The following is a 24,127-nucleotide window of genomic DNA, read 5'->3' as shown; positions in this document are numbered from 1 at the left end:
AATCACAGAGTAGTTCAGTAGTGGAATAGGAGGAATAAGGGCCCTCACTGGCAATCCTCAAGTAGTGGCTGGGTAGATACTTGTCATGAATGATTTGGGCTGCTCCTGCATTGAGCAGGAGGTTGGACTAGATGGCCTGATGACCCCTTCCAACTCTATGATTTTAAGTGCAAAATGACCCAAGATTTATTACATTTTCCTGTCAGCACAGAAAGCAGTCACACTGCAATGGCTCCCATAATATCAACATGATGTAAGAAGATGACCTTGGGGAATCGCTTTCATTGATAATAGAAGAGAAATTGCCAAGGAGCTGCATAAAGCCAGTTCACAGATAGACACAGTAGAATTGTGAGATTTCCCAGTTCCCCAATCTCTTTTGCAGTATTGTACAATTTGCGCTACTCAACAGCAAGTGTAAAAGTGCCACATGGACCAAAAATAGTGGCTTAGCACACTTGGCACTGATGGAAGTAATTTAATCTCCACAAGATGGCTTCTGCAAGACAAGATGCCTATTTCCCAAACAAATGACATTGATGAGGTTTGACTAGGTGAAACAAGTATGAAAACAGTACAAAGCTATAGCCAGGTAATGAAGACAAAAAGAGTAGAGGAACTGGAAAAGTGTCTTCAGAGAAAAGCCACAGAGACTTGCTGGTAATCGTTTGAAACTTTAACTCTGAAAGTCTTCTGTACTAGATGTGCCATTCTACCCCCCCCCCCCCCAACAAAAAGGACAGGGAGATTGCTGGAAATTATGGAAAGTGAAAACTCATGCTAATGATGAAGAAGAACAAGAGGCAAGTGTACATTGCACATTTATTAGAAGAATGGGCCCAGGTACTCACCTGATCAAGAATAGCAAGCTTTAATTTGGTAAAAATGCAAGAGGTTTGCAGCTGTCAGACTGCAAGATGAAAGGCCAGTGATAGATTCTTCTGAAGCAGCAGCAAAGACAAAAACAAAACCATTGGGAAAAAGGGTGCCAAAAGCATTGATTTGGATGGAAACATATATCATACTATGACATTTGTCCATGAGCCACTTCAAACGTCATGTTGCAAGTTCCCAAATAGACTTGAAAATGATCAGAGAAGGCTCCACATTGAAATATTTTGAAAGCATACCTGTTTCTATCAAATCCTACTCAGAGGTGCAGTCTAGGAAATTGAATGGCTGATCATTCTCTACATAATATTTCTACACAGAGGGCCTACTTATTCATCCAGCACAATTCCCAATTTGTTATTATAAAAATATACAAACATTGGGTTGGATCCAATGATTCATCAGTAGAAGGCACTGGCAATGAATCATCTCCACTTTCGCATCTCTCCAGTAGTCTTTTTCAGCCCCAGGAAATTTGTAGAGATGGGAACAAACCAGTTCACAAGCCAACATTCAGTAAGAATTTGAGCTGGTTCAGAGCCCTCAAAATCATGTTTGAGGAATATGTCTTCCCTGAACGTTTACTGAACTTTTGTCCAGCTCTTTGGTCTACCTGTCAGCTGTTAGGTTTAAATGGCTATGAGCCGTTTCACCCATCTGTTTAACTTCCCCCCAGCTTCCATGTGGGGAGAAGGAAAACTAACCCATGGAATTACTGCCAGCCATTTAAATTTAACAGACTGGTGAGTGAGCCTATCAGCTGTTAGTGTTAAGTGGCTGTGAGCCATTTAAATTGCCCACTTTGTTCCCCCACAGTTCCAAGTGGGGGAAGCAAAACAGACCATTAATAGTGAATGGGTACACCTGCCCCGCTATTAAGCTGCAATGGCTGTGAGCAATTAAACCCAATGGCCTGGCAATCCACCTACCAGCTGTTAGGCTTAAATGGATGTGAGCCATTTAACTCATCCATTTTGCTCCCCCCATATGTCTGTTTCATTCCCCACACTTCAATCCCACTGGGAGAAGGGGGGTGCAAACTGAACAGTTTGGTTCAGGAAAATTTCAGCTTGGTTTGATTAGGAGTTTGGATCACCAAACTGGGATTTTTACATTCATGCCCATCCTTAGAAATTTGTTTCTGTGTTGGCAGGACTCACACAAATTAATCCTTCTCTCAGCAAAACTCTATTGATGTAAAAGAAAGGAGCAATTTCATCCCCTTCCCCCTTCTCACTATAGCCTCCTGACCTGTAAAGCTATTATATTCGCATGGATCTCATAGTCCTGGGAATAAACATCCCCAGAGTGGTCTCTGGGAGGGAAAGCAGGGAAATCCATAATCATTGCCCTTCACACTCTGAAAAATTTTAAACAAACCATTTGCAACATGTATTAAAGCAGAAAACAATAATGTATTAAAAAATCACTAGCCCAACGGCCTGCTTCTGAAAATGAGGGGGGGAAACATCTAAAATGTGCAAAAACTGCTCTATTGTGTCTACCCTGTGTTAGTAACACCAGTTCACTTACTTTTGTTAATGTAACTACCTACTAAACTTGTTTTATCTATGTTTAAATATCTGAGGGTGGTAGAAAGTGTTGTCAAAGCACAGCTGACTTATGGTAACCTCATCAGGTTTCAAGGCAGAGACATTCAGAGGTGTTTTGACACTGACTGCCTCTGCATAGCAACCCTCCACTTCCTTGGAGGTCTCCTTCCAAATATTCAGCAGAGCTTAGCTTCCAAGAGCTCTTGAGAACAGACCAGCCTGGGCCCCCCCAATCAGAGCATCAGAAAAAAAGAAACCCTGCTGAAATATTAAGAACTTCAGTTTAAATTTATAGATTCTTAATATTTTACCACAGTCCTTTTCTTTTTGCTATAGTCAACATAATCCTTTGAAAGATCTAGTTTTACAAAGTGGATTATTACGGAATTTGAGTGTCTATATACTAATAGTTAACACAGCCTGGCATATGGATATTTATACCTGTGGACTAGGATCAGGTAGAGCGAAGGAATTTCTTCCCATTTGGGGTTTGCCCAACACTTAAAGACAAATCTGAAATCTTAAACAAATGGTGGGGAGTTAGGAGGCCCAATCGGAGTCACCATTGCATGTGCATGCAGAGCTCACCGAGCTCTGGAGCAGCCTGGCCTAGCACAGCTTGGCCATACTCTGTTCAACTTCCCTCAGCATGGATTCTCCCAGCACAGCCAGATCAGTGTAGCTACCCCCATCACTAGCATGGCTAGCAGGCAGTGAAGCTGTGGTGATTGGAGGCTACACCCTGCCTGGACATACCAGCACTGAGAAAAGCCAGAGGAGTTGGGGGCATGTGGGGAGACTGGTATGCACGGAGGAGGCCAAACAGAGGCCACTTCTGCTAGCCTACTGGCTCAGCCTGAGTGTATGTGCGGTAGCACCTGGAGGGAAATGATGAAGGGGAGAGCTGCTGGGTTTCCAGCAAGCAGGATGCTACTGATGGAGGGGAAGAACAAAAGAGATAAAGAGAAGTAGGGGGAAGACTCTTTTTGAAAGAGTGAGGCTGAGAGATGGGAAACAAGCAAATGAAGGAGAGTTCCTTTTGAGTCCCCACCTGTCTAGTATATTTTTATCTCAACATTTCCCCAAGAAGTACAGAGTAAAACACATGGTTCTTCTGTTCTTCATTGTATCCTCATAACAGCCCTGTTCTTGGAAGAGTGATTGGCACAAATTTACCCAGCAAGCACTATGGCAGAGTGGTGATTTAAACATATGTACACCATAGTGTGGAGATTGGCTCCCAATTCACAACAGAACTACCCTCTAGTATTCACTGTTCCCATGGTTAATTATTCAGAGGCCGACAGATCTATGAAAGGCTGCAGTCATTTGAAAGACAGCACAAAGGTGGGCTATGAGAGAGCCTCTTGTGGCGCAGAGTGGTAAGCAACAGAAATGCTGTCTGAAGCGACGTCCATGAGATTGGGAGTTCGATCCCAGCAGCTGGCTCAAGGTTGACTCAGCCTTCCATCCTTCCGAGGTCGGCAAATGAGTACCCAGCTTGCTGGGGGGTAAAACAGTAATGTCTGGGGAAGGCACTGGCAAGGCCACCCTGTATTGAGTCTGCCAAGAAAAAGCTAGAGGGCGTCACCCCAAGGGTCAGACATGACTCGATGCTGGCACAGGGGATACCTTTACCTTTATAGGAAATTTTTCAAATATTTTTTTCAGAAATGCAGAAGCAGTATGTCCATTTTACACTAGAGGAAATGACATAAGAAACACAAAAAATACTAGAAATAGGATGTCTTAAATGTTGTGATGAGCTTTGAACAGCTATTGTTTCCATAGTAATAATTCAGTCCATGTTAACTTTAGAAGTCTCATTACAATCAATGAAGTTGCGAAATTTAAATAAAGTATTCTAGTACCAAGGATTCATTGAGGGGGATTCACTGAGATTGGATAAGAGTTTCTTGATGGATCTACATAATCCTCTATATGTGCTTCGATCATTTGCTTAAAAGGTCCTTTGAAGCTGTCTGCTCTGCTAAGCATATTTTCCCTCCTGCAGTGCTACCTGCACTTGGCTTATGGCACACTAAGAACGGGATTGTGCCAAACATTCGGGAAGTCTTGGGGGATAGATGAACCTGACTTGCAGAGGGTGGTTGGGATTAGATGGCTATTGGATCTCTTCCACCTCTAAGAGTCTACATGAGCCTGGTGGCATTAGATCATGGATCAGGTGCATCAGAGGAGGTGCCACTAGAGGCCTGATCAGATTGTGCTGTAGCTGCTGACAAAAGGAGAGAATGTTCTCAGCAAAGATTATGCCATTTCAGCTCTAAAACAACAAAAAACATTATTAAAGCTCTGTTAATCAGTGATTTACTCATTTAGGCCATTTATATGCCAGCTTCCAAAGACCTGCTCCAGGAAACTCATCAGCAGACACACTAGTATAAAACTATAAAACAACATACATTAGCAATATTACAAACAAGTCATTTAAAACAAGCCCTGGGCATGAAACAGCATGAGGTAATAACTGAGCAGACTAAAAATATCCATAAGATAGTCTTCCGACAGACCATAAAGCAGCTTTTCAAAGATGGAAGCCCTCAATTAAACAAAAGAAAACCCAAAAAGAGATAGTATTACACCACAAAAAGCAACTAACCTAGACAACAAGTAGTTAGGGCCCAAATGATTAGGTGTCCACAAAATATAAACAAATTATATTTACATTTATTGTGTACAGCTTATAAAATGGAAAAGTTAAAAACATCGACAAAGCCCATAGGCTAATCATTGAAATATAATATGCACCATACAATGCTAGACCTAATGTGTTTTGACCCCAAAATGGGTCCTCAGAGGTCTAATGATTACAGATATTATGCAGTAGAGAATGCAGATAGCAGCCAGTGAGATTTTTTTTTAATTCAGTTTATACATGTGTGAAAGCAAGCAAACTGAGACTGGCTGCATATAGAGTAGTGGGGAATCAAACCTGGTTCTCTAGATTGGATGCCACTGTTCTTAGCACTACACTAAGCTGACACCAGCAAGAGACCAGCAGATAGGTGCTAGATATGCCACAATGGTGGAAGACATTTCACAGGGGTGGTGCCATTTCTGAAAAAAGCTCTGTTTCTTGTTGTCACCTGTCTAATCTCTTCAGGCAGAGAGATGGTGGCTGGGTGATTTAGACAATATGGGAGGTGGTGATCCTTCAAGCCCTCTGTTCCCGTACTATTTAGGGCCTTCTAAGTTAAAGAATCAGCACTTTGAATTGTAAAATAGCCAGGCAGCTCCTACTGATCTTTCAGTACAGGGAGCCATATGAACCTTGTATCCAGCTCCCATCAATAAGCTGGCTACTGCTTTTTGGCCCAATGGAAGCGTCTGGATATTTTCCAAAGGCAGCACCATATAGACTGCATTCCCTCATAGATATTAAACATGAACAAGACCTGTTGTGCTACATTGTGCCCATGGAAAAAGGTAGAGATGCATATCTGAATATCAACGTGGAACAAAGTGCGCTTTGGCAGTACTCAAAGAGATGCACAAAATGTTTTCCTCTTGGGTTGTGTGCTACAATTCTGAGCCGTGTATCACATCTCCCAGTGCCAGGAAAGGAATCATGTACTCAACTGCCACTGAAAAACAAAGCCAGGTTACTGTATCAAAAGTGTCTTCTCCCATTGGCTCATGCAACTGCCCTCCACACCGCTTCTTGTTACCACCATACTCTTGGTGCATTAATTCTCTGAATGTTCTTCTTTGGGTGGCTGACAAAGAGCATCCACAGCCCTCCTGGAAGACAGATAGCCCTGCATCTCTTATTATTGGGCCATTAAACCGTATTGCCGTATCCTGTTATTTATTCCTCTGAAGTGCCAGGGCATGCAACTTGTCATTTCAAACGCATTGTCAAAGTGCTGCTGGATGTACTGTATTATGCAGGATATCAGTTTCGAAATAGACTTTAGCCTGTCAACGTAATCCTTCTTAGGGAACTCAACTAAAATTGCACCAACCTTAAATCAAGGTGGCTTAAGGAACTTAGGTGGCTTTAAGGCCTATGCCATGCCCTGGTTCATGTTTACTGAGCTTTTCACATACGGAAAATGTGGGATCTACTCTTCACAGATGTGCATAATCCACTCTATTGTCAACAGAGTAAAATGAGCATACAGAGTGAAATATGTTTCCTTAGTTGTTTAACATTGTTTTGATCTTTCTCAAATCTACTTCTCTTCCATCATTTAGAATATAGTTCCATTATTTAATCTATAGATATTAAGATATTAAGATATTAAGGCTCACTAGCTTCCTTATTGCTTTGGGTAGTTTCAATGCAATTATTGTTGTTTTGTTTATACTAAGGTGCTTCATCCAAGTAGCTAACAACTGTCCACACTTAGTGCCTGAGGTGCCTGATCCTATTTCTCCTGCCCTCCTCCCCTCTGAGTACATTCATGGTGGTGTATCAACCCAGGTTTCCAGATATACTCATCCTCATTCAAGAGTTTCAGGAAGATTAACAGGTTAGAAAATATATGTTTCAGGTATCCAGTAATTATGAACTTATCAGTAAAACCTATAATTGCCCTGTTTTAGCCCTTAAGGGCAACATCACTTGATATAATACATAATTAAGAAGTTTTTAAATATGAAATGTCTCTAATCCATTTGATTATACAATTATGGAACTATGAAAGTTGATTCTTGAAATGATGGATTAATAGCTCTTGTCTTCTCAAGGCCTAGAGAAGAATTGGTTTATGGACCCTTGACCTTAGGCATTCCTGCATAAAGTGCTTTGAAATGAATTGGCCATTTATTTATTTATTATATATATATTCATGTGCTACATAGTTAAAATGGAAATAATTGTGCAAAAATAGTTTTTTTTCACTAGCTGATATGGTGCCAGATCTGTTGTGGTCGGGGTTACGAGGTCTGCCCTGGCAACAGATGGGGCACAGGGGGAACCTAACAGGAGTGGGAGAGCAGCCCAAGCTATGTCACCAGTGACATGTTGATAACTTCCAGAGTGTGCTAGAAGTGACAACATTATGTTGCATTGTTATTTATTATTTATTTATTACATTTGCATACTGCCTTCCCCTAAGGCTCAAGGTGGTTCACATAGACCTTAACAGAACAATACATTAAGCCAACTGATTATAAGAAATGGAAAGTGACAGTCATAATAACAATAAACAGAGAATAACATCCTACCAGTGTACAATTCAACAGGCCCATGGAGAGTTATGCCAACACTCTGGTATTGGGGTAAAATCTCTATGTTAAAAATGGCTTATATCCTAGAGTTTTTTTCCCAGAGTGTCACTGAGACATTGTTGATCTTATGACATCACTTCCAGTGCATGCTGGAAGTCGCATTGCCCTGTCACCGGCAAAGTAACCAGGGCCTGTTCTGGTTAAGTGCCCCTGCTGGCCAGCTGATAGGCAATTGAGGTGAGGTCTTGCAGCAGGGGATCCCCTGCCTCCAGCAGAGAAATGAAGAAGATCCAATTGGCTTACAGAGAAAGGCTAGCAACAGTTGAGTTGCATCTAGGCTGACTTTTCCCCTGATTTTCTGCAGGTATTTAACCTGAGGGTGGCCACAGCCACGAGCTAAAAAGCTATTGGCCCTTGGCTCTTTGATGGGGGCTTGCAAAAATCACTTTAGTGTGCTGGGGAACAGTTGGAACATATTGGTTTGTGTATTTTCTAAGCTACTTTGGTTCCCACAGGTATCAAATCAATGTAAGCATGTTTCATTGAGGGCGAGGAACATAATTTTTCTCACCTAATACACCCACCTCTAGTGCAATTAAAATCAGACATGACACATATGTCCAATTTTCTAAATGCCTGGAGCAGATTCATATGGAACTGCCCAATTGCATCTGCTCTGACATGGATAGGCCAGGCTAGCCAGATCTCATCAGATCTTGCTAAGCTAAGAAGGGTTAGTATTTGGATCAAAGAATGCCAAGGAAGTCCAGAGTTGTGGTACAAGGGGAGGCAATGACAAGCCACCTCTGAATATATCTTGTATTCAAACTCTACTGGGTTACCATAAGCCAGCTGTGGCTTGACTGCAAAAAAGTTGCATCTGGCCTGCCCCTCAATGTATCTTAAAAACCCAGCCAATAATGTCCTCAGAAATCTGTAGCCTAAGCAGACCAATGAAGCACAACACTCAATACAATAATGAAATAAAGTATAAAATTAAGAGGGGGGGCTAGGAATTTAGAATCGCAAATCATTTAACATCAATGACAGGTATTTCATAATCTGACTACATAGCAGCCTTTATCTCAGACTGGTAAAAATAAGAAATGTCCATATGGACTTGTGCAGTTGCAAAGTTTGATTTCCAATATGTGGTTCCTAGGCATTGTCAATGTGAATACGCTCCTGAGAGCTTGTGGTTCAGAGAAAAAAACAAAGATAAGCAGTTGTTTTCTCAGCAAGCCTTTCTAGTTGTCAGCTCTTCCAATCTGAATCTCATGGGCTAAATAAGTAGACTTTGTCAGAATAGGGGGGGGAGGGGAGGGTTACAACCTCCTTAGTGATGTTGTTGGCCAATCCACATACAAAATGAGGCTAGTGAAAAAAAGAAGAGTGAGTAAAATACTAACAATGGACAAGGAACATCAAAATTAATTCTATTAGTAATAGCCTATTAGTGTGTGCATCATGAAAACAGGGTGCTAAACAGACAAAACCAGCTTCCATTCTGGAGATGACAAACTGGATTCACCCAAAGAAAGACAGTCAGAGGGAACTATCTGTTTCTTAGTACTGCCTGCTCCTGTGTCTGCGTTGTGGGCCTTTTGTAAAATGACAGCTTGTCATGCCAAAGAAATCACAGCATTTACAGGCCTAGTTTATGAAATCTGACATGCTGTTTGTCTTACATGCTGAGACTTATTTCCCTGTAACAAGCATTCAGTCATGCATTTGCAGCTTGAAATCTTACAGTCTAGGAATATTTTTTTTTTCATTTAATGAGCTATAGTTCTCAAGAGCCTCTTACTTCCAAGAAAATCTGGTTAGGGTTGGGATCTGACTAACAACTGAAGCTTTTTAATATGGAGTAATTGCTTCCTTCCGTTTCTGTTCTGAACAACATGCACACAGGTGATTTTGAAGTATTTAACAGATAAATAATGGCTATATGGTTAGGCCTTGGTAAATTAGTAAGCTAAATGGAAGCCCTTTTAATTTTTCCCCTCCCCCCTGCATATATTGAAATGACCTTTGGTTATATAAAACTGGGGACATCAGAAATATTAAATACAAAAACTGGAACATCAAATACAGTCACTATTAAACAACTATGCACAATGCCCTGTAAGTATTATTATTTTAATACTGCTCACCTTTCCCATTAGCAGAATTTAGTCTTAGCATTCCTGTCATATGGCATATGCAAAGATCAGTTCTGTTCTTGACTTTATTAGCATACAATCAACCCCCATAATGTCTGCTAAGCTTAACAATATCTGAATGTTTAATGACATTGTAGTTATTAAGTGATTTAAACCCAGGGCAATTCCACACCCGATAAATATAGTGTAATGCTTACCTTAGGTAGTCATTATATTCCAGACACTCTGCAGGATGTCGCGAACATCCAGTATCCAAGCAACATCTACCATTTTAAAGCACTAGTTGGGAAATCGCATAAAGTGGACTCCCCAACCTATGTAGCATGAGCTACAGGAGAGCAACCAGCAGGCCACCAGCCAAAGAAATGTATGCAGGTGAAGAAGTCCTATCTCCACCTCCAATGTCCCACCCTCACACTCACCTCCCACTCCCTTCTCCTGGGGATGGGAGTTTTTTTTTTTTTAAGCAAACTGCCTGGAACAACAAATAGGCATACAAGCAATAGGCATACAAGCAAAGCCAAAATTTAGTTTCCCCAAAGTTGTCATACAAAGCATGCCTCTCTAAATCCCCCCCAAAAAAAATCAGGAATTAATTTTTTTTCTTAAGTTCTGTGATTCCATAATGGATTGCATCCATAACTTATGGATGATTAGTTTATTTACTTTTAATATATCAGAACAACAACACAGTTTTGAAGAGTTTGCCTCCAAAGTACACCCCACTTGTGCAGTTTTTTAAACAAGGTGGGAACCAGGTAGGTGCTCCTGTACCACAGAAGAGACCTCATATTTAAGTCCCTGTTCTAGCTGGCTGTTCTCAGCTAAGTAACAAGGACTACCAATTTGATTTCTGCTACCAGAAAGGATGGAATTGACAAGGTTCTTTTTTATGCAATGTGAAATGGTCTACATATTATCTTCACTAACGAAAGAACAGAGTGGCTCAGAAGCAAAACATGCAGGGACTGTAGGAAGTAGTCTCCTTAGTTACCATTTTATAGGTGTAAGTTGCATGAGATGAACACTGCCTGGATAGAATGCATCATCTTAAAAAACAAAAAGTCACAAAATGGTACAGGCATGGGACAGAAGAGATGGGCCACTGGTTATCAGTGTTATCTTATACACAGAACACAGCAACAATCACACAACTGCATTCTGTGAAGCAATCTCAATAATAATGGATGCATTCAGAAAAGTCATTTGCTTGAAGTTTTTAATAACAACTTAGCATCATCATCATTTATGTATACTGAAAACTTCAACCTGATTATCATAGTCAGGCATTGCTCAAACACCTTCAGTTGCATGTAAGATTGGATCACCTTTTTGTTCCCGGATGAAATCTGTTTCAAGCATGGTACTGTGCCACGCAGCTTTGCACCTGCAGAGTACCCACTTGATCTACAGTGCCAGGTCATTTCAACTTGTGGCTGCTTCTGGCCAATCCAAGAAGCTATATAATTCAATTTATCAGGAAGCAGCAGTAGCCCAAAAATCATGGTGAGGTCATTCAATTGACAGTATCATTATAAAGCACAGAATGTCTTGCAGATTGTCACATTTTTGTACCTACACAGTATGATGCATCTTTAAAATGAACATTAGATGGATTAGGTAAAGGTAAAGGTATCCCCTGTGCAAGCACCGAGTCATGTCTGACCCTTGGGGTGACGCCCTCCAGCGTTTTCATGGCAGACTCAATACGGGGTGGTTTGCCAGTGCCTTCCCCAGTCATTACCGTTTACCCCCCAGCAAGCTGGGTACTCATTTTACCGATCTCGGAAGGATGGAAGGCTGAGTCAACCTTGAGCCGGCTGCTGGGATTGAACTCCCAGCCTCATGGGCAAAGTTGTCAGACAGCTGCCTTACCACTCTGCGCCACAAGAGGCTCATTTAGATGGATTACAATGCTGTTTTTGGCACCCGTGCAGCCAGAGGTGCACAGCCTGACACTTGATTGCAGGACCTGACCTCAAGATCAGCTGTGAACATGTGAATCAGCTGAAGGCACCAGAGACAGCTAAGTAGGAAATCTCCACTCAAGAATCTAAAACTGTTCTTTTTTACTTTCATTTATGAACTGGAGGCAGTACTGGCAGACAAATGGCAATATCTAGGAATGCAAGCTAATTATGTGAGAAGGCATTGTAGCTCTGCATGTTGATGAATCTGAACAACTGACTGAATGAACAACCAGGTCATGAGCAAAAATGGTGGGTGATGTAATTTAGCAAAGACGGTGGGATCCAACCTAGCTTTTGCACTGGAGAAAGGGGGAAGAGGGGGCTCTTTTGACCATCCCCCAAATGCTATGGTACTTTTATGGACAAAGGCAATGTGAGACAAGGCTTTAGATTTAGACAGGGCTTTAGATAGGACATGTTTAAGGGGAAAAGAAGGCTTTGTACCACCAATCAATTTTATTTTCCCCATAAGCATACAGTTGTTGGAATATTACTTGGAAGGGAGATATCCAGATCACATGCAATCAGCTGAATAAAAACTACATATTTTTGTCCAAAAATGCATTTTGCATAACAATTCCTATAGTCCAAATCCATTTAGAATGTCTGATCAACGCAGCAATCCAAGTAACATTAATATCCTGGTGATGCAGCAGAGGTCCTGAATTGCTGCCTGGCTGCTAGGGTTAATTGGCTGACAGTAAACAAATTGAAACTAATCCTGAAAAGACTGATATAATGTTGGTTGAGAAGGTGGAAATCTTGAAGGACGTTGTGCTCCCCAGTTTTGATGGAGTTTTGCTGACCCTTGCTGACTCAGGTAAGAGTTTTGGGATTATAATGGATTCAGCATTACTGCTGGAGAAACAAGTTAGCACAACTGCAAAAAAAAAATGCTTTCCTCAAACTTAGTCTAGCCCAGAAGATGGCTCCCTATCTTCATACAGACAATCTGGAGACCTGGATCCACACCATGGTAACATTGAGACTAGACTCCTTTAATGCACTGCACACTGGTCTCCCCGCCAATGCAGGCATGTTCTACTTGGTTCAGAATGCTACAGCCTGGCTGTTATTAGGATCTAGACAGATATTATTGGAAGCTAGACATATTTTGCCCATTCTGCAGCCTCTCCATCAGTTACTGGGCTAAATGTAAGGGAGTGGCCTTGGTCCCTAATATCTGTGGGACCATCTCTCCCTTTATGTTCCACCATAACACTTCACTCAACTGAACAGGGCCTTTTGAAGGTGTGAGCCTGCAATTGGATAAAATTCATGACAGCCTGTACCAATGCATTCTCTGTTGCGGCCCCTGCCTTATTTCATAGCCTGGCTGATGTAATCAAGAAAGCTCCCAGTATCTTGGTTTTCCACAAACTGCAAAACTGAATTATTCTGGAAGGCTCTTCTACACAAGTAATAGGGCTACGATTCAGAAAGACAATTGGGTAAAGGTTTAGAGACTGTGATGCAGACTATCGTGTACAGCTCAGGCAGCCTGTTTTTTGTAAATAGAATCCTATGAAATAATTTTGACATCATTCAACCAATCATGTTACTACTTTTGCTTTGCTTTATTTCTGTTTTCAGATTTCTGGTTGGTTTTGAATGTCTATAGTTCAAGATTCTATAGGATGCCCCTTCCCATCCTGTTGCGTATAGTGATTTATTGTTTGTTATCTGTCTGGGGTTCCAGTGAGAAAGATGGACTATAAATAATGTAAATTAAGAAATAATAGTAATTTCAACCAAGTTAGAGCTATCAGGAAGTGCTAATAAGACTTTTCTCTTATTAGACAGGACTCTTTATAACAGTCGCCAAGATGTCATTTACCATACAGTATCTGAATATATTTCAGAATGTTTTTTTAAATACATGAAGCCAGGATGCTACTGGAACCATTTGTCTTCATTGTAGAAGAATTCCAAAGGCAATGAAGATTGGTGATTAACAGCTCAGTGTGTGAACTGAAAAATCAGCAGTATATCACACATAGCAGAGGTGCTCCAAGACCAATGCACTGATGACCACTTCGATATCTTGACACATCTGTCCAGTCCTCTGTGCTGATGTTCAAATGTTCAGCTAATGTATCTCTTCTATTGTTTTTATCATGCCATTATTTTCCTTACCATTATTTGTAAAAGACAATCCCTAAAATGTCAAAAGAGTTCTGTATTCCCCCCACCACCACTGCCGCCACCACCTTGCTTCTTAAACAGTTGGTCTGTAGATTGCCAGAAAGGCAATTTTTGTGCCTAATGCTGATCTGAAATTCAAACTGTTTTGACTCACCTCCCTCAATGCATGACATTAAGATCATTTTATGACTGAGTGAGCATAACTTTTAGCATCAGGTTTCCAGAGACTGGTCACAGTTAGAGATGGAGATTTGATTTCTGCAAATATTTTCTATCACCTCTTTTTATAAAGGGGGAGGGGGATTTGCTATAACTGAAATAATTTTTCAATACTTCTAGAGCAAGCGTTTGCTGGCAGAAACTCATGGGAATTGTAGTCCACGGACATCTGGAGGGCCACAGTTTGACTACCCCTGTTCTAGAGGAAGGATGCAAATAACCATATGAGTAACTCTAGATTAGAGATGGGCATGAACCTGGAAAATGGAATCTTGTTGGATTTGTGGGTGGTCGGGGGTCGGGGGGGGATATCATGAACCCCCCCCCCATCGTATTCACAAACCTTTGGGTTTGCTTGAGTTTGTTAACTGTTAAGCTGTTTCCTGGAGTGATACATATGTGAAATTCACTGTATCACCTCATTGTGGACATGGTTTCTGGGTCTTGTCCAATGTCTACCCTTCTCCCCTTTGGCGACCTACAGTCCTACAGGATGGGATGGAATACCATGATGCAAGGTAATTCAGCAGTCTGTGAAACCCTATGTCTTCCACCAAAGAGAGGGGCTGACCATTCACAGTCACCATCTCCCCAATTATAGAGCCTGTGTCCTGTACCTGGGCCTCTAACTCGGCATGATCACAGTCCCCATAGAGAAAATCTCTGTCATCATCGCCTGCCTGGCAGTCCCACCCATACATACCATTGTGATCAGACTTCGCCGTTGGGAGGAACCACCCACCATTTGGGCATTCCCCAATAAGGCCCAAACAGTGCGAGCTTACTTGGGGGGTGGCAAGAGCACTACACATTGTCTGTGAGGAGAGGTGTTCAAGTTTTTTGCTCACAGCAGGGATTGGTCTCTGCCACATAGGGAGAAAAGTGGGGTGGATACTCTGCATGTGCCAGCAGAGAGTGGAGGAGGAAAGGTGGCTTGGATCTGTCCCAGAGCACATGTGAGCCTTCCAAATCCTGCACTCCACAACACAGGGGTCACTGGGAATCATTTGTAATCATTCAGCCAAAAATCTGGATGAAACCTGGTACCCAATCTGGGACTGTGAGCCAATCTAAGAGGCTGTGAATGAAATCCACCACTAGTCCTCAAGGATGGGCCCAAGGGTGTGTTTCAGGCAGATGCAGACATGGTGGCTTTTGACATGGAGGGGCAAGAGGTTCTCCAGTCCCCAGCTCTGCAGAGTAAGGTAGTTCCTCCTAAAACAGTGTGAGTAACTGCTGCTCCTTGGGCTGCTCAAGGAATCACTCCTGTTTGGAATCTGGAAAAAGACTATGCATCTGTGAGGTGGAACTCCTCTGCATCTTTGCCTGCCACATCACCCAAAGTAGAATTTGCGGGACTGATGGGGGGGGGGATAGTCAACTGTGAGGAGACCTCCTTTTTTGGCACTGGGCAAGTCTCCACTGTGAAGGTTCTCTGCATTGAAAATGAAGAGGTAGGCCTCCCCTTCCATGATGTGTGCCTCTCATCCACTGCAGCAAGCATTTGAAACAGAGGGGATATGTGACATGGCAGGAGATCTCTTGTTCAAAAGAAACCAAACAATCCCACTGAGCAAACCACAACAATCCAAACTTTGGGACATGCCGTTTAAATATTAAAAGAGAAGATGGTGTTTTGTTTGAACCAATGCTATTGTCCTAAAATCATTCATTTTTCATAATGACTTTAGTATGGGCAGACCAATGTAAACATATTCATTTAGGAAAAGCCATGTTACACACCAAGGCAACAAGACAGTTGGCATTTCAGAGGAAAATGAAAATTACTGGATTCTTCCAGGAAACAACAGAGAGCTATTTTTGTGTCATTCCTTCTTCCTGCCAAGGCAAATAATTGGCGGTACTCCACCTTAGGCTGAAGAAATTCCTGCAGCCTAAGAAGTTTTCTTCCAGTTCAAGCACCTCTTCAAAGAACCACTTACATTGGAAGAAGACTGCTTAGGCTGAAGGGAGGCTTCCTTGCATGAGATGAAGAGATTAAAAAAAAACAAACCCAAAAGTGTGTATGTTAAGTCACTCAAAGTCACAGGAAGACTCAAGTGAATCACTGGCAGCAGCACACCCTTTGCAAACCCTTTAGAAACTTATGCACCTCTAAATCCCCTCTTTACCTACTGACTATAATATCCAGATGTCAGTGGAAGCAGCAAGTAATTAACTGGCAAGAGGAGAGAAAAGTCTCCATCTCTCTGCTTTTCCCACCATGTCATGTATGAGTTATCCAGTGTGACCATCACCACCATTTTTTTAGTTACTGATTAGGGAAAACTTTTTAAGTGGCAGCAACCATGCTGTTCCCCACTATACACCCAGCCTTTTTAAAGGATATTGTGCTACATTATTGCATATGCAAAGAGAGGGAGAGAAAGGCTCAGAGGCCATAATCTCATCTATCCAGTTTAATAATCCTTGAACATAGAACATTTCCACTGTTACACTATAATATGCTTCCATCTGCTTTCAGCGAAGGCTTATTTTAAAAAACAGCGATTATGTGTCTATAAGGATGGGAGTATTGAAACATCAGAACATGTATTACTGGAATATCAACTGTATAGTCAAATCAGAAGAGAACTTATGTCATCTTTTCCACAAACTAGGTTTAATTCTGAGATGTTTAAAATCATATTGTCAGATAAAAATATTGAACTAACCTCTAACGTGGCTAAATTTGCAGGGAAGACAACTAAAATAAGGAAGACCTGGGTGAATCTGGAGCAAAGACAGTGTTAATTACTTGCTCCATTGTTTTTCAATTTGAAATGTTATTATCTTTCATGACTTGGAATCTTTTTCCATTTTAACTTTTGTATAATTACTGTACCTGTACTGAACTGGTCTAGTACCTGATCTGGTCTAGTACTGCATTAATAAACTGATGCTGGTATGCAATAAAAGGAGTTTCTGTAGCTCATGAAGAACATTATGAATCATTCTGCATGCTTCATAATTATTGAACTAGTGCATTATGAATTGGTGTATCCTGTTCAATGATCAACAGCCATTTGAAATGGCAGCAATCATGCTGATCCCCAATGATATACCCTGCCTTATTCTTACAGTGTTATGATGGTATAACGTTACTGCATGCACCCAAAACAAAGAAGTTCCATCACTGACAAAGTACATGATGACAGGGCTGCATAACCCCTATTTTCATCAGAGGGAATATGATACTATTCTGTGAGCAACATATGGGGAGGGTCCAAGGGGGTGAGCAACACATGGGGAGGGTCCAATCTGAATTCATGAAAAACAATGCCCCAAATAAATGACCTTTTGTGGAAAGGGTGCTGCAAAGTGGGACCATCATCTGGGGATTCAATTCACCAGGAAACAGCAGCAACAAAGAGATGTGGAAAAAGTCAGACAGCCCAAATAAGATGAGATGCAGGAGCTTCTTGATGACAATGGATATGAAAGTCATGAACTTAGCAACAGCCTTTAAAGGAAATCAAGGGAATAATGTGGGTATTTTTCCTTACTTTTTAATCATTTTTCAAAATAAACTGGCCCCATCTCTACTTATCCCTCCAGAAAAAAAGATAAAACAGGCAATATCCCATGCACTTGTCAATAAAGTAAGTGTTTTATTTAAGCAAAAATGGAAGTCGCATACAAGAGGACTTAAACCTTGCCCCGCTGCAATCAGCTAATTTGTTGCACCTTACCAGTTTCAACATCTCCTACCCAGAGCCTGCATAGAAAAAATATAGAATCACAGAATCATAGAATCATCGAGTTGGAAGGTACCTCATGGGTCATCTAGTCCAACCCCCTGCACTATGCAGGACACTCACATCCCAATTGCTCATCTACTATAACCTGCCACCCCTTTGACTTCACAGAATCAGCCTCTCCGTCAGATGGCTATCTAGCCTCTGTTTTAAAATTTCCAAAGATGGAGAACCCACCACCTCCCAAGGAAGCCTGTTCCACTGAGAAACCGCTCTAATTGTCAGGAACTTCTTCCAGATGTTTAGATGGAATTTCCTTTGAATTAATTTCATCCCAATCATTCTAGTCTGTCCCTCTGGGGCAAGAGAGAACAATTCTGCTCCATCCTCCATATGACACCCTTTTATCAGAGGAGGAACTTCGATTTAGTTCATCACACCTATATTCTATACTTTTAAAGAATAAAACAACCCAACTACATATATTAGATGTGGACAGATGGACTTATTCATGATGATTCTCTCATTTATTATTTGATTACTCAATTTTTCTCCCCACTTTATGAAATCATTCACTCCTCCTCCAGAAAACTTGCAAGGTACATTAGACTGAGTCTGGCCTAAGGTCATCCAATAAGCTACCATGGCAGAGTGAGAATTCAAACAAGAATCCCAGATATCTAACCGCTGCCTCAGAGAATGCTGGTTGACAAGGGATGATTAATTTCTTCCAGGCCAGAATGGCCACGGATTTTGTGATTCTGGAGGGGCATCATCTGGGCATGGAATTGGGGTCACTGTGGGTAGGCAAGTAGCTGTGAGTTTCCTGCATTCTATGGGGAGTTGGACTAGATAATCCTGGAAGTTCTTTCCAATTCTATGATTTTATGATCTTGCTGCTTGAAATTTGACAGGGAGGCAAAAGGTCTACTCCTAAGTGGATTATTAAGGGGGGAGGGACTGGAAATCCATTCCCAGTTTGTAATAGAGAAAATGAATTTATGATGTAACTATAATAAATAAAAAGTAAGCTTAAAATGAACTGAAAATGAAAAAAGGCTCTTTTCAGACTTTTGTTCTGGTATACTCCCTGCTTTCATTAACTCAAAATATCCTTTCTTCTACATTTCTCCTTCAGATATACTCACAGAATAGTATCATATTCCCTCTGATGAAAATAGACACCTTATAGTGGCACTAAAGGAGAATAACATCAAATTTCACCTTCAGACTTCTTTTCTTTCCAAGATAAACAGGATTGGTTTGTTTTTAATCTCTGCTCATAAGTTTTCCATTCCCATAACCTTGTAAGAAAGCTACAGTCTTGGAACATCTGGCTGAGTTAATTCATCAAAAGCTGGTAGAATTGTCAAGTGGAAATGAAATCTGTGTTATAAGGACCAAAGTCAAAATAAAATAGAGAAAAGAGGCAGACCATGTTGTTTAAAGGAAAAAATTATGGATGAGTAATATGATCTGACTGAGGTCACCAAAAAATTCCGGCCCCACCGTAATGAAGCACCTGTGATGGGTCCCTCTCAGCTGGAGAGGTCTGGATCCCTTTGCAGGCCCCTGAAATATGGTGAGCATTTTGTGACCTGCCTTATTTACATTTTTAATAATAAAACACTCATGAATGCCAAAGTGCTTTTATGTTGCTGTTATGTGCCATGAGAATAGTAATAACAGTATTCATAAAGTCACGATGGATGCAATAAAAATGTCATCAGGTTTAAGACAAAGGAGTCATAGAAGATACAAAGACCATTTCCTCAGGGAGGCGTAAAACACGCGCAGCCTCCTGCTTCCAAACGCGCAGTAGGAAACTGTGTGTTTGCACACTTCCTGACGGGAGACCCCTCCCACATTATCCTACCGTCTTGTCACAGCTTTTTGCCTCCTGACAAGGTGACAGAGTAGCAGGAAGCGTGGACAGCCCACACTTCTCCCCCCGCTCCTTGGGTTGTCAATCGACGCAAGCCACCAATCCCTTCACAGAATTTGTTTTGGGGACTCACACTTCCCCCCCCCCCACTGAATCATGATTTTTTTTTTTTAATATACACTTCCATGTTACGATGGGGAAATACCACGACAGTAAAACATTTTTTTAAACTTGCATTTCCGTGTTGCTTAAGGATCATGCCACAACAATAAAATATTTCCTTAAATCCCTTTTCAGGATACTTTGCATAATGTACTTTTCAGGATACTTTGTCTCTCTTTATATTCCGGTAGATTTGTGATAGGCTGGCCATGGTAACTGGACCCCAGTGATTGTGTGTTCAGAATAAAGATTTTTTAAAAAAGCATGGACACTAAGCTAATAGGGAGAGGGCTGCTGCATCACACATGCACAATCTTTCCCTGTTCATACCCCACTGCCAGAACACTAGTGTGTTTCAGCAGTAATGTGTTTCAGCTGCCCGATCCCAATAGTAATGTGTTTCAGCTGCCCAATCCCAATATTACCGTGCATACTGAAGAGAACATTTTATTTGAAGTAAGCGCAGGTCGCTCTGTGGTCCCATAACTATGCAGGCCACACCATTTTTTAAAAGAAAAATTGGCTCAGGAAGTGGAGAGGGGAGGACGTGTGCAAGAACAGGCAAAATGCTACTGAGAGTGTCGCACATTTCTCCCTCCAGACAGGTTTGTCCCATTTTGTGCCCTTATTTGCACTGTGACAAGAAGAGGCAAATCAGGATTTTGCAATTACCCTCATCACAAAGGAAACTGGGCGAAAACTCATGCCACCTACTAGAGAGCTCTGGGTTGCTGCTGATGTCATGTGGAAGCAACACTAAAACCAGCGAGCAATGAGAAGCTGTCCAAAGGCAAATTCCTCATGCAGAATCAGTCAATGTTTCCTGACAATTATTTTATTTCTTTAAATTTATAAACCGCCCTCTTCACTGAAGAAGACTCAAGGTGTTGAACAGCAATGTATAATAATACACATTATAAAAGTTTAAAATCATATTAAACTCTAAAATTCAACCCCTAAAGTATAGGCCAGAACCCTGGGTGGGCCGCAGTAGGGTTCTTAAATGGTGCGATTCCAATATAAACATGGGAGGGGGGGACAACAGAAATGGGGGGGAAGCAAATTGGATCTTTTGCTTCAATAGGAGAGAAACACATCTGTGTGATTTGCTAATGGTTCTGATGCAGTTATCATATGGAGTATGTGTTGGGATATGCAAGTTCTGTAGTGTGCAAGGTTCAAAGGCATATGAAGTATATCGCACGGGGGCATAGTTAGAATAGAAACTTCCTGATTTTTTTCCCAAAATAACCTCCCTCCAATGTCCTGACTGGCTCCTTTGGACGCTTCCTGCTGCTATGAGTACACTTCCTCCCTGGTTGCCTCCAGAACCGACAGAATGAAGACAACAGAAAAGTTTGGTCTCTCCAGAATTTGTTTCTCTTCTGAATAAAACTGCTTTATACTTTTAAGCAACTTGATGCCTTGCTATCTTTGCATACTTAAACTCTGCCAACAGTATGTGGACAAACCATCCATGGATGTATAACATTCCCTGTGAACTTTCATCCAAAATTGTGGATAGTCTTTCCGAAATAATGCATTGCTGTCATGTCTCTCAAAATATAACATATCACATTTCTGGGTACTCTAGGGGCAGTTGTAGTCATGTGAAAACCTCCTTCACAGGAATACTATTAAAGCAGGCACTTAATCAATGGATAGGCACTTAGCCAATGGTGTTCATTTAAAGCACAGCAATGACTGGAGGTTTCGTTCACATGTGCATGTGCGTCATTGGATCACACAGGGTCTAAGGGATTGTTTGAGGGCTATCTATTTACAAATTAGCTAATCAAAATCTGATCCAAACACTATCCCAATACATGTAAATAAATTTGACTCTGAAGCTTCAGGTAAAGTCTCACCATAGTAAAAAAAAAAAAAAGCCACAGAAACTAAGGGTAAAAGGAGAATAATGCAAACATTATGGAATGCTTTTAGAACCCATTTTGCCACCTGGAAAGATCCCCTAGCTAACAAGGTTGTTGGATGCTCTTTTTTTCAATTCATTCCCAGCAACTGCAATGTACTTTAAACCCTTTGTGTTTAGTAACTAGAATCTACTCAGCTTTTACTTACCTGGTGATACAAAAGGTTCCAGTAGTGCAGAACCCCTGACAGGGGATGGAAGACAAATGGCTGGATGAACATTACAGTGGCTGCAGATTATCATGGACTTCAGGTACATTTTATATCCAGACCTGAAGGACTGTTAACTTCCAAGTGATCCAGTTAAGATCTGCTTCTCAACACCCGTTCTCTATGGTAGTGACTAGAAACAGGCTATTTTCTGTGGCAGCACCTCACCTATCCAGTGGCCCCTACCTTGAGGATCACCTGGAAGCTACTTTACTTCCTTCAGGCACCAAACCAAAGCATATATTTATAATTAGGTTTTTTAATTAGGACATTATCTTCTCAGCTTTTTAATGATCAGCTTCTGTTTTAGGCTGCTTATGTCCAATGGCTTTGTTTTAATTGCTAGTGCTTTAATAATGTGGGTTTTAACTGTAAGCTTCCTCAAGCAGGATTCTGAAAAGGCAGCATGGAAATATGCTAAATAAGTAAAGCTATTGGATTTTACTGTTTACATTTTGTATAGCCCTAAAATAATCTGTGTGGCCATCTTAGTCTTGAGGCTGCCAGAACATGATCAATAGATCTATATCTCTTCAGATTCCAGGTGATCTACTCAACACTTGCATTGCACATACTAAATTAGCATACAAGATCTAGAATGTTCTGTCCAGCCTTCACCTGATCTGGCCAAGTCCAACCTTACCAAAGCCCAACAAGTGCCTCATGGTCTTTGTAGTGCAGAGAGCTCTGGGCATGTTCTCATGCAGCCAGCTGGGTGACTGCGGGCTAGTCACAGTTCTCTCAAAGCTCTCTTAGCCCCACCTACTTCACAGGGTGTCTGTTATGATGAGAGGAAGGCAAGGCAATTGTATGCCATTTTGTGACTCCTTCAAGTAGTGAAAAGCAGAGTATAAAACCAACTCTTCTTCATTTCAGGCAAGACTCTAGCCAAGTTCAGTTGCTGATAATCACAAGGCAAATGAGAACAAGCCCCCAAAGGCTGTATTCCATAGATGTATCATTGAATATAGTGCTATAGCGATCATTCTAAACTGGATTTTTCTGTGTGTGAACATTCAGGAGGTGAATTATTGATATAGTGCAGTAATAGGGCAATATTCAGCTGCCCGTGAAAGCAGCAGACAGTTCACACACTGCTCTCACTGACCACCAGTCATAGCTGGCAGATTATCAGATTTCACAGAGAAGCTTAGCACAGTCTCTGGATGCAGCCATGCAACCAGCCTCCTGGGAAGAGAGAGAGAGAGAGAGAGAGAGAGAGAGAGAGAGAGGCCTGAGTTCAACACCATTCTGTCGAGATATATTTTCAATACAAATTTGTTCTTGAAAAGCAAGAGACGCTAAGACAGTAAAGAAGACAAAGTCCTAAATCTGGAAGCAACAAATGTCAGTCAAGCCCAGTTAAAAGATGATTCATGGCAAGCAATAGAAAGCCAGGGGGCTCCTAGGTATACTTTGAGATGTGGTTTGCTGCATAATTTTGCAACTCCCGTAAATTAGGAAGTTGAGAACTATCCCCAGAAGAGTGCTACTGGCAGTGCGGTCCAATGAACTATAAATACTGCCTTAGTCATTCACAAAAGCATTGCCTATGAATATTTGCATAATGCTGAATGAATCAGAACCTCAGCGGAGCAGTCACTGCATGAGGAATTAAAATTAGATGGGCAACTCAGGCAGCCAGTGGTGGGATGCTTGGTTAGCTTTCCCCAGGTGGAAGTGAAGGAGGCAGCAGGGTGTAGAAAGCAGCAACAGTGGTGGCAGCAAATCAGAGAGAAAGCCAAAAAGGAGTAGAGCAATTGGTGGGTGACCCTATCTGACAGAACCATTCAAAGGCAGTCTTGTAGCCCGAGGACTGTGACACTGAACCCTCTTTTGATATTATGTCTGCCCTTCACATAAATAAGAGAAAAGTGCAGAGATTCTATTTGCTAGAACATTCTATTGTCCTTTTTTCCCCATGAAGTCATAGCCAATTTATGGTGACCCTATAGGGTTTTCAAGGCAAGGGATATCCAGAGGTGGTTTGCCATCACCTGCCTCCAGGTCACAAGCCTAGTATTCCTTGGAGGTCTCCCATCCAAATGCTAACCAGGGCCAAAAATGCTTAGCTTCTGAGATTTAACAAGATTAGGCTGAC

Source organism: Paroedura picta, chromosome 5 (genome assembly GCF_049243985.1).
Source record: "Paroedura picta isolate Pp20150507F chromosome 5, Ppicta_v3.0, whole genome shotgun sequence".
Taxonomy (NCBI): Eukaryota; Metazoa; Chordata; class Lepidosauria; order Squamata; family Gekkonidae; genus Paroedura; species Paroedura picta.
Note: the sequence above shows the minus strand (reverse complement) of the source record.